The sequence below is a fragment of the Rhamphochromis longiceps genome, linkage group LG2 (genome assembly GCF_057381845.1).
Source record: "Rhamphochromis longiceps isolate RC_006_pf linkage group LG2, R_longiceps_female_GT1.1, whole genome shotgun sequence".
NCBI lineage: Eukaryota > Metazoa > Chordata > Actinopteri > Cichliformes > Cichlidae > Rhamphochromis > Rhamphochromis longiceps.
In genome coordinates this window covers 10803082-10815541 of record NC_140558.1, presented here as the reverse complement: position 1 = coordinate 10815541, position 12460 = coordinate 10803082, and the positions used below count along the sequence as shown (strand labels likewise).

At 43.0% G+C, this 12460-nt stretch overlaps 1 protein-coding gene across 3 annotated transcripts in view; it reads left to right on the top strand.

Annotated features, from left to right (window-relative positions):
* Positions 1-12460, top strand: part of LOC146677006 (transcription factor COE3) — a 146889-nt gene that overhangs the window by 8611 nt on the left and 125818 nt on the right. The window lies entirely within an intron of this gene.

The window sequence follows — 12460 nt, the reverse complement described above, 5'->3', positions numbered from 1 at the left end:
AACCATTAAAACCCAGAATTAATTTATTAATAATCCCGAATTACAGAAAGTTAACCCCGCGTGAAGGAAAATAACCCCGCGTGAAAGTGGGTCACAGGTTAAAGGAAGCCGAAAGCAGAAAGTCTTCATTTAAAATCACTTTGAAACGATTTTTGTGTTTTTACTATTTTTTATTTTCAGGTTAAATTAATTTCAAACTGCAGCTTTAATTTAACAACAAAAACACTCATTCAGCTTTTAATTAAAATCTCGCTCTTACATTTTTTATACTGACAGTTTTTACATTTAGATTTTTTCACTAGAAACTCCACATTTTTATTTTTTTTCTACTGATTAAAACGCGACGCAGAATCTGAGAGTTTAAACTGCTTAAAGCATCTCCGGCTGAAATCTGACCGCCTCACTCAGATAAATCAATGCGCGCTTTTCTGCTTCAGGTTTAAATCACCTGAACACGAAGAGAGGAAAAAAAATCCATCAGCAGTCTGAAGAAGCTCCACAGAAACCGCATCCGTCCACGGCGTGGGATGGCCTCTGACTCCCTGTAAACTTTAAAACATCTCCTCCTGAATTTGTTCTGTGGTTTAAATCCGTCCGAGCTCCTCACCTGCACACATAATCACTAACATTATTTTCTCAGCTCATCAAAACGCGTCAGTAAAAACATAAACACATGGGCTGAAGCATATTTGTAGTTTATAAATCCAAAATCTTCAGTTTAATTTTAGATTTATTAATAAAATACCATTTTTAGCTTTAAAATAAGGAAGAATGAGATCTGAAGACTAAAGTGTGTGAAACCTGCACAATAAATACATTTTGCATACCTAATTTTGCACAAAGTGAAGAGCTAAGCAGATATTTATGACAGATTTTTTTCAGACCAAAATACAGATAAAAAAATATGTATAAAATAAAATAATTTGCCCTAAGCTGCAGAGGAGGGAGATCTCTGCACTTAATGCATCCAGAGACATCAGATTAAAAAAAAGAAGTATTGCTGCACACAAAACTCCAAACTGCAGATTTTTAAAATAAAATCAATATTGCTGGAGAAAAGCTGAATTTTATTCCTGTTTCTGGCTGAATTTAAACAAAGAGCAACTCTTTGTGTTTTGAATTTTACACTCTGAGGACTTTGAGGCAAACGCTCCTCACGGATACTTAAACTCTCCTGCACATTAACGCTGATCCCGAGCGTCCGTCCTTCATCCGCACGTTGCTTTAATAACTGGATTCAGTGTTTTTGTAGCCTCGCCGTTTCCCGAGCAGGTGGATCTGAGCTCATTACACCGAGTTGCTTCTCTCTGCTCACGTCCTTTAACTTTCTAAACATCCCGCCAGCTGATCAGTTTAAGCTTTTACTGCCATTGTCTCGGCTTTAAATGTAGAAACTCTCAATCACACAGAGGAGAGGTCGCAGACTGTTTCTGCTGCTTTAAAGAAAATCTGGAATGACTGAAGCTGCACATTTGTAATCTTAAAGCAGCATTTAGAAGTGGAAGCAAATGGACTCAGATGTGTACAGCGTGGGAAAGTTCCCACACTTATTGTGCACACGTTAATCACTGCTTTCTTTTTGTGGATAATATTTAAACGTCATTCAGCAAAAGCTTGAAAGTGACAAAAGCCGGAACGATGAGGAGGAAAGAAAAGAGGGAGAAACCTCAGAGGGATCCTCTTCCAGGACGGACAGATGTGCAGGAGATGCTGTGTGTGCAGCGCAGACAGATGGACAAAGAGTCGAGTTTCAGAAAGAAGAGGCAGAGCGGAATAAAGCACGTCACACCTGAGATGATTCAGATAATCTAACATGAACGAGGGTTTGTTTAATTCTGATGAGGGAGGTTAAATTCACTGCAGTTTGAGGGATTTTTAAATGTCAGGAACAGGACGAGTGATGGCAGGCACTCCAGCTCCTTCAGCCTCTCACAGTGGAAAGCAGTCAGCAATAAAACAATAAAAAATGATGATCTGAGGGTAATTTTCCCCAATAAAAACCTCACTAATTGTCCATCACCCGTGCAAGCGTAGCTAAAGCTGCACGTGCTCAAAGGACACGGGAAAGAAATGTGGCTGAGCTTAGCGGGTCTGAGATGTTTTCTAACGTGACAGGAAACAGCGCCGCTGAAGCTCAGAGACACACGACCACACCAAGACTTAAACACGAGGAGCCAGTCAAAGCTCAAACAGCTGCATCTTTACTCCCGACAGAAATCAGCTTTAGACGCTTGACGGGAGGATTTTTATCCACACGTGATAATCTGATCACATCGAGAGAGGTTTCTGTATAAGACATGGATAAAAAACACAAACGCAGACGAGCTAAACTGCACGTCTGCGTTAAAATCATTAAAACAGTCCAAACCTGACTGTAAATGTCAAACACAGTCCTCTCAGCATCGTCTAACCTTCAACGACGAATATTCTCCTGAGCAAACATTTTATGCATTTAGATTTAGACCTTTATCGTAACGATTACATCTATAAAATCTGATTCTTTATTTGATCATCGCGTGTCAGATGTCAAACCTGAAGAAACAAACAGCAGGTTTGGGGTGTAAATACGTCAAAAACACTCGTCCGTCTCAAAGCCCTCAGATTTCTGTGAAATCTCACACGGAGTTTGTTAAATTTTGGGTCAGAAATTGTTTTCTGAGCGTTCCTAGGGAAACTTCCAACGCCGATAAAAAGCTTTAAATTATATTTAGACATTTATGATAATCATAAATCACTGAAAGGAGGGTTATCAGACAAAAAAAAGAAAAAACAGATCACGAAGAAATGTCAGAAGGACGATGAGTGTTGGTGAAATAATAATGCGCAGCAGATGAAGTTCTAATGTGAAGAAAAACATGAAAACACACCAGTGAAGGTTTCACCTGCACGGCCTCCAGGCTCGTTATCAGAGCCACAGTGGCTGCACGTGAACTTTCATTTGAGGCAAAAGGAGACGTGTGTGATCCCAGCAGTAACAGCAGAGTGATGCAGTGCGAGTTCAGCTGAAAACAAATGAGGTCAAACTTTAATTTTACGCTCGCGTTTCAACGGTTTCTCGGCACATTTATATTTTTGTGTATTCAAAAAGAGAGAGCAGAAAGCGCTTCGGGTCGACTTGTGTTTTCATGTGTGTTGTTTTAATAAAAGCAAAGTTGCTCGATGGCGCTGCAGACGTTGGGTTTTTTTATTAGTGCAAAGACGTGCAGATGTGAGGGGGATGAAGCCTTTTTTCTGCTTTTACATTAGGAAACTAAATCATCAGCACAGGTTCAAAGCTGATCTCCGTTAAGTACAAACCTCAAGGGGACAAATAAGTACCTCGTGTTAAGGTTCAACAGCAGCACCTCAGAGGGAACGAACCCGGCGAGGAGCCGTTTAACGTGATTATTTGTAAAGTAAATCAAAGACGACTCGCTGCATTTAAATGTGAGTGTATCTGGAGCTGGTTTAAAGTTAAAAACTGGACTTAAATAGACTGCTGGACGTCAAGTTTACATCAGTTTCACTCTGTGGACTCTCAGTAACTCGTGTTTATGTTGTATTTATGTTGATGTGAACGTTATTCATAAAGGTCAAATAGAAAACAAGCAGCTTACGTTCGACTGGAAGAAAGAACGTCGTCTTTACTGGATAGAAAAGAGAAGTGGTTCAGCTTAGCTGTATATCTCAGACCGAGTCTATTTATTTATTTCTTTAACTCCTCGTTTCCTCTGCTGTGCATCCACACACGCTGAAATCTCACTGAGGTTTCTGTGGGTTTAAACCTCCTGTGGAAAAAGTGTGACACGCAGAAATGAGCTGCTCGACTCACGAATGAGATGTTTTAATTTTCCCAGACTGAAACCTGGACACGTGTGCATTAAACAGACATGTTTTCATCCATAAGGACAAGACGGTGTTATTATATGTAAAGCAGTTAACCCTTTACACAGCAGCCAGTCGTTTATGTAATGATGAGAGTTACAATGTGAGGCATTTATCAAACTACTGTTCTAATCTCACCTTTGTTCAAGCAGATAAAAATATTCAAAGTTCTGCAGAAATAAAATAAAAAGTCAGGTTTAAAGACAGAAGAAAAAAATGCAGGCATGAAAATAAGCTTGTGTGTAGAAGGCGGGGTGAAAAATCTGCAAAGGAGGTGATTAAATACACAACAAAACCTTGCAGTCCCACCGCCTCACAATGCAAACTTACAAACAGCACGATAAACTCATGTTTGGAGCTTTCTCTGAAATATTCAGCTGAAGTGATGCAGCTTAGCTGGAAGTGATCTGAGAGGGGTCAGAGGTCAGCTGGAAGTTTACCCAGCATCGTTTTGTAGATAAAAATACACCAGCGCTGTTTCCCAAAAACCCAAGAATGCAGTGAGTTAGAGGCGCATGTCATCATGGCGGCAGCACCGACGAGACAAAGAGAATAAACTTTGTTTCACACAAGAAAACACAAAAACTTTATCGATGAGCTGTTCCATTAGAAGTTCAGTGAACACCGTTTTAGTTTAAATTCACTGAAAGCAAAGCACGAAAAACACAAAGTGTATGGATCGCATGCAGTGAGGGTTACAAACAGTGTAATTAGATTACATTTGCTTTCATTAGTTCTTTAAAATGAGGCAACTTTAACGCTGTAAACTCATAAAAAGTGTTTTTTCTATCACAAACGCACAAGTGTGACCAGCGAGCATCCGCGTTCCTCTGGTTTGATTTTTAAAAAACTGAAACGCGGCAGACAGATTTTATTTTCTCGCTACTGAACGTCCAAAATGTTTGGAGATTTTTAACGATGGAAAATAATATAATAAGAATAATATCAACCATCATGCCAGAGCTTCAGAATAAAGCTCCGAATTCATGTTTTATTTTGAAGCCAGCCCAAAGTTTTCTTTATGTGAGGATGCGTCCTGTGAGCTGATGTGGTCAGGCTTATCGTGCAGGGATGTGATTGGACGCGTGAAGCACAGACACATGATGTCACTGCGTCCACATGCAGTCCTGTTATTGATCGCTTATTGGGACCTGATCGGGCTGAAATCAGGTCTTTCTCTGATTCAACAGCTGATCTCTAACTTTTCAAACGTCCTGCTTACCGGGCTGATTGATTTAACCTTTCAGTGACACGATCTCAACTTCAGTTTGAAAGGTTTAGGGGATGCGTTCTGATGTTTAATCTTTTTCTTCTTTTGCTTTCAGCATAAATCCTAAAATGTTATTGTTCTCAGATCAGTGAGAGAAACTTTCACATGACTGGAAACTAAAAAAGCTCTTCGTTCGAGGTAGTCTGCAGTGTTTTGTTGTTTTTGTAAGAAGACGTTTAGAAGCGCCGAGAGTTTTGAAAGTGTGGAGCTGCAAATCTGAATCAGTGAGTCGATCAGCTCCTGATCTGATCACTGAACAGCTGTAAGGTGTTTGATGCCGTGCATTAGAAAAAAAGGTTTACGGTGCTCTCTATTGATTAAAAGGCAGAAAGCAATCACACGTTTCATCCTGCAGTGTATTTGTGTATTTAGATGTCTAATCAATACCTGCTGATCTGCGGCAGCCACAAGGGAAGGTCACGAGCTGTTCATGCAGGAGACAGGAGTTCATGCTTTTATTTTGAAATTCTGTTTCCAGCTTTTACACCTTTTTAGAGGAAGGAAGCACACGTTCACATGATGTTTGGCTCCTGCTGTACGAGCGGGAGCAGGGAGGGAGGGAGGGAGGGAGGGAGGGAGCTGGCCTCCTGCTGAAGAGGAGGAGGAACAAACAGTGAAGAAGAGCCCGACTGTTGTATGGGCTCATCTGGAGAGATTTTATCGTGTTTCAGAATAGACGCCTTCCTGTTTTCACACTATATTTACTTCTAATCAGACCTCCTTTGCCATCATCTTAGAAACACGCCTGGTGAGCAGGTGATGAAACAGTGAGTGTGTGAGTGAGTGTGTGTGTGTGTGTGTGTGTGTGTGTGTGTGTGTGTGTGTGTGTGTGTGTGTGTGTGTGTGTGTGTGTGTGTGTGTATATGACAGAAGTGTTCACAGATGAACTCCTGACCACAGTCTCACAGCAGTCCGTCATTTCTAACCATCCACTTTCGTGCTCCATCATCCAGCTCAGGAGATTGTCCCAAAGATGGGGCACGCTCCGGACAGGTCTGATTTATCACAGGGCTGATTTACGTTCAGGTACACCAGGAAATTCATATTTTCTGCTTTTAAAGCAAACAAATCTGCATATTTCAGGCTTATTTTAGCACCAGACACTGATTTTTATAAAGTGTAGAAGTGTTTTTGGGATGTGTACTGTCTGTAGTAAACCTCCCACAGACTGAACCCCGTGTTGTTTCAGTCTTATTCCGTCTGCGTCTGATGCAGGATCACCGTCACAGTTCAACACATCTGAGCTTTAAACTTTAAGTCTTGGAGGAAAACCATTTTTTAAGGAGGTTTCCATCAAGGGCGACTCATAAGTTTAGGTTTGAGCGTACCTGACAATAAATAACAAGGAAGAATGTGCAAAAAAAATCATCGTTATGCTACGATGATTTTTTTTTAATGTTATGATTTCACAGTGTGGTGGGACGGTTATCACAGGAAAGACTGAAAAACTCGACCCAGGTCTTTGAGTCTCGTCCAAACCTTAACCTCAGTTATTTGTCAGATCCGCTGTTTCTTAAACAAACTTTGGGAAGTTTCTAATGAGCGACGACTTTTAAACGGTCATTTCTAGAAACTCTGTAGAAGCTGTAACGATGAGGGGGAGATTTTTCTCACGCTGTTGGCAGGTGTGTGTTTATAATGTGTGTGTGTTGGAGCTTCAGGTGAACAGATTTCCCTCGACCCTCCCTGAGAGGAGGAAACGGGAAGAAAAAGGAGCGAGCAGAGTGAGCGATCCGGTCCTCCACGCCCCGTCTTCGTCCTCTGGGGTGATCAGGGCGAGTGGAGGGGGAGGCGGGTGGCGGGTGAATAAACGTCGACATGGGGATTTCCCTCTTTGGCGTCATCCGTCATCAGTTCAATCATGGAGCGTTTGGCGTTCTGCTCGGCGGTCCCCCGTGGTGGGCGGATTGGTACTCGGAGACGGGCTGTGGCGTCTGGCAGTGATGGATTCTCGCGCTGAGAGACTCTTTTATCAGAGTCGTAACTCTCAGCGGTGGCCGCAGATGATGAAGAGGTCAGCCGAGGCCTGCGCCCGCACACCTTTTTCTCTGTAAGGCTTTACTCTCTGAGTCTGGCGAGGAAAAATGCATTTCCTCCTCCTTCTCCTCACTTAAGTTAAACTCTGAACACCTTAAAAAACAGCCGCCGCTGTCTGTAAATCCTGCCCAGCACACCGTCCTCCTGGAAGTGCAGTGGTAGAAACAAACGCCGACACTCTGCTGAATGTCAGCCGCCACGGGCAGCTCGGCTAATCACGGGAGGCGAGAAAGACAGGAAAAAAAGCTGCAAACAATTAACCCGAGAGGAGCAGGTGACCACGCTAATGGGCTCGGCCTGTGTGTGTGTGTGACAGGGTAAAGGATGTGTTTGGGAGGAAACAGCTGACTTCAGGAAACGTGCAGCTGTGTTAGCTCAGCTCTCATCCATCCTCAGCAGGGGAGGTAAAATATTAAAGCATCACAAGAAGACGTCTCTCTTCATAAACCCAAAGCCAAACTGAACTCTTGGAAGCGGCTTCTTGACCACAAAAGCTCAGATTTACAGAGCCCCGAAGGCACCGCGCAAATGAACCGTTTCTTTCCCCCAGAGGAACTGGAGGAATGCACCTGAACGCAGCACGCATGACGTGGTCCAGAGAGCAGTTAAATCTACATGTGGACCTAAAAGTTCTGATTTTCAGACCAAAGAACCTGAAATGATGAAATATCTGCACATCTCATACTTCACTGTATTTGGAGCCGAGCGGGTCTCGTAACCCGACTGGTGCTCGGCTTTGTACGAACCCGCGCACTTCCAGGTTATAAAATTAAGTTTTACTCTCTGAAAGATCCAAACGGCCAAAATGTAAATTGTCTGATAACTCGGAAATCAACAGTTTTGCATTTTTCTTATTTAAAAACTGGAACCCTGAACGCACCAGTGAGGACAAACATGAAAAGTTTTGTTTAAATCGATTACTTTCGGGGTTCAAAATTTCAAGTTTATCTGTTTTTTCTTTCTGTTAGTTTTCCATACATACGTGAATTAAACTGGAATAATTACACCAAAGTTCAGACAAAGTTTTTAAGCAGTTTGTTTAACAAATCTCTTCTAAAAGAACCTGTTTCATACTGTATGCACACAAATATGCTTTTGTTGTCATTTGTGAATTGCCTTAAAATGATAAACAGAGGAGCTCCTGGTAATCAGATTACCTTGGTCAACCAGGAATACTTAGAAATTCTTAACCTTGAATGCGCAGCACCAACTGGATTAACAGATGATGCTTTTATCCACCAAACTCCATTTAAAAAAAGAGCTGTTTAACTTTTCGTGTAACACTCTCAGTGCGTGTGTGTGTGTTGGTTTGACGTTGGAAGGTAAATGTTAATGATTTGGTTGTCGACCGGTTGGTGATTTTAATCCTGTTTGTGTTTTTTCTTTTTATTCGTGCTAATCGAAGGTGAAACTGCAGAACAAACAGCTGCAGGTCGGATTTTGACGTCCGTGAAATCTCGTCTGCTTTTACACTTAGATGCATTTTCACACATTGAACACCTCACAGAATGCACTAATTAGCACGCGTACTCCTCTCACACACACACACACTTGGTCAGAAGTGTGTGTGCAGAAGCCCCTCAGCTTAAAGACTAATTTGTTGGTAATTGCAGCATGACAGGAGCAGCCATTCCAGCATCGAGCCACCGTTTCCCCGAGCCAGTCGCCCTAATTAGGAATGACACACACTATTAAGGTGCATAAATGGAAATCAGTCAGCGGGCGTTTCCTCCCTGACGGCGCCCGCCACCGCCGTTGAACCCACAGCAGACCGTCGCTCCACCAGAAACCACCCACAGTGCATTTCTCACGGCGTCATCATTCTTAAACTGAGAGGAAGAGTAGGTGGAGTTCCTCCAGGAATACAGCATAGAGCACACGTTCATGTAATCTGATTACTTTTAAATTATCATTACTCTGTGCAAAGTATAAAAAAACAAGTTGCACAATTGATGTAAAATAGGTGGTTTTTACCATGGAGTTTGGTGGTGGAGCTGAGATCGATGAATATCTGTCCAGCTTTGTCAAAGTTACACAAACTCACAGAGTTGCACGGGTGGCTCAACTCACAGTGATTTATTTTAGTGTGTTGTTAAATTCTCGCTCTTTGCTCTACCCTCATCGTACGCTCCACAGCGACGCTCCACAGCGAGGACAGCAGCTCATTGACTCCGTGTGCTCCTTCAGAGCTTTGCTCCAGCAGATGGGCTGAAACTGTATTTAGCGTGTGCAGACTGCATTTTATAGACAGTCTAACAACTTAGGTAACATTAGAGCAACACAAAACTTGCACATGCATGTATTCCAATTATTCAGTCGTGCAGATTATGGGAATTTTCTGGGATAAACGGCAAAACAGGAGGCGGCCCGGAGATGGTTTTAAAATACAGGAGAAACACAGGAAGTATGGGAGTGCTGGCAGGTCTGCAGATTTCTGTTTTATGAATCGCAGCTTCAGATGTGTGAAACGATGAATTTCCTCTTGGTGCTGAGACGTAACATAGCTGCTCCGATAAACGAGAAATGTAAACTTAGTTATAAAATCTAAAGTTAAAATATTTAATATCTACATGCACGGGACTGTGTGGTCACTGTACGTCCACAATATATCATTTGAAGTGTCGTACTGATCTGAGTGTTTTGACACTGTTTGCTTTCCATACATACCTGTGTTTACTCAGAATAATTAAACCTGAGGATCGGGAGGGGAGGCGGCGTTTGAAGATATGCTCTCAGCGCAGAGCTCGCTTTGCTCTGATGCTTTCAAACGGAATTTTTGTCCACACGAAGACGGACACGTGCGTTCGCGCTCGGACGACCTGCTGGCCATCTCCTCGCCGCTTTTCAGCCTCGACTCATTAGTTCATATTACACGGCTAATAAGAGCTAACCGAACAGGTGTGTGTGTCTGCGTGTGTGTGAGAGAAACAAAACACACACGTCTGATTGGGTAAATGTATTCATGGGTAATTGTGCAACCTGCATAAATCAGCACACACACACACGCGCACACACACAGAGCAGTGCACAGGAACAATATGTGCATATTTTAACAAGCCGAACTCAATATCCACAGCAATTAGAGAGGAGCTGCTGCGTGTGTGTGTGTGTGTGTGTGTGTGTGTGTGTGTGTGTGTTTCTGCTAATTACATTCATTCTGGGCGGCTGCACAGGATGAGATTTCTGTATGTTCAACAGTAACGTGCTGAAAGAAGAAGGTAACCAAACAATCTGTTTTCTGACCTCACACCTCTGAAGATGCACCTCACCTGCCCGTTTGAGGAGGCCGACGCCGCGTCGTTGTTAAAACTTCACGTGCGCGTGTGGGGGTGTGTGTTTGCGTCCCTGCCTGCTGTTTGACAGCAGACCGTGCTCCTGGTGAAAGCAGAACCCTTGAATTGAAAACGAGCTCATCAGGATAAAATGATGTGTCTGTGATAAGTGTAGATTTGTGTAGTGAGATTACCTGAATGATGATTCAGCTAGCTGCTGTCGATGCTACCTGTAACAGCTCCCCTCTACATGTTACTGATGAGCGCGTCCTCGGGTTCCCATCAGCCTCGGCTGCTCTGCGTTTTTACCTGTGATCAGCTAATGTGCTAAACAGGAAGTAGGAGCCGGGTCGCAGTTTGGATTCAGAGCTGACAGAAGTTACTGCTACTCCTGCTGTGATGAGATTACCGTTCAGTGTGTGTGTGTGTGTCCTGTCAGGGTGTGTTTGCTGTGAGTTTGTTTCCAACTGAATCAGATTTAAACATCCACCGTTTATTTGATTAACATGCTGGCAGCCAGACAGACTGTGTGCATGTGTGCGTGCGCGCTGTACGGCTCATTAGGCCTGTGTGATGTGTGTGTGTGTATTTATATGTAAGTGTGTGAGGCAGCAGGCCACACTGGTTAAAGACTCAAACAGCGGTCACACTCCATCTCCTGTTTGATTAATGTCATGGTGTGTGTGTGTGTGTGTGTGTGTGTGTGTGTGTGTGTGTGTGTGAGATTTATTTTCCAGCTTGTGGAGGATTCGCAGTACCCGGTCTGATCATGAAAGCGTGGCTCTGAGGGGCCTGGTGGTCCTGCATCCAGAGCTATGTTTAAACAAATACACAAAACACTCATGAAGACAAAACAAACAGAAGGACACAAATTGTGTGTAAAGAGAAAGAAAACCTGTACAAAATGTGCAAAATAAAAAGAAGCAGATATAAAATTACTGAAGGACACACACACCTACAGCCAGGGTGTGTGTGATGGCTGCATGTCAGGTGTAAATGTGCCTCATGGTGGCAGCACAGTTTGTGTCTCCTGCTCACTTTAAGGTTGATTTATTCTGCTTTTCCTTCTTTACATATATGTCGTAATCTCCAGTTCCAGGGTGGATGTTCAGATTACATGGTGACAGATTCAGAAGTCATAGAGCGGTCAGACTAAACATCCCATCTCTAATATGGTCATCTCAGGCACAGATGCCCTGCCTACCTGATCTTCAAATCTTGTGTTTATGAGGAGCTAAAAAAATGATCAATGGCACAAGTGCCAAAACCTGCAGTTCCTCTAACATCCACCAGAGGCTCCAGCAGTGAGTCAGTCCCCACAGACTCCCATGTTAAAGTTTTACAGCGGAGATAAACATGTTTACAGCCTGATACACAAACTGTCTGGTCTCTACAGTGAGAATTTAAACTCACCTGTTTAAATGGTATGATGGCTTAAAATGTGCGTTATTAAGAGCATGGCCTCTTTGACTGACAGGTGGATAGTGACACAGGTAGCTGTAGCTGCTAGCTGTCTGCTAGCTTCACCTGAACTGGACCGGGCTCTTACTGCATCTGACCAATACTATGGCTGCTGTAAGGCTACTGTACTAAAAGGGCGATTAGCAGGTATCTGAGTCTGTGAATCTCCCATATCATCTGTGGAAAAGTTATAACTTCATGGTGGCAGCTCAAACTTTAGCTCTGTGGCTTTAAAATGAAACTAGTCAGTTGGGTCACAGGTCGAGCTTTTATATAAATTCTGCATTAGAGTCAAATATAAGATTAATAAGGACAGTTCGGTATTTAACATAATTACCTGTAAATGAAAGGAGGCGACTGAATTTGAAAGGAAGTTGCGCAGATTTGCAGAAGTTTGGATGAGAGGCGAGTTTCGGCGGTGCTTGAATCCCAGAGAAGGAAAGACGGAGGTTTAACTCAGCCACCGTGAGCGTGGATATGAACTGACTGCTCCCTGCACCGGCTGTCTTGCTCAGTAATTGTTTGCACAGCGCTCAACACGACTCCTGCTGACCTT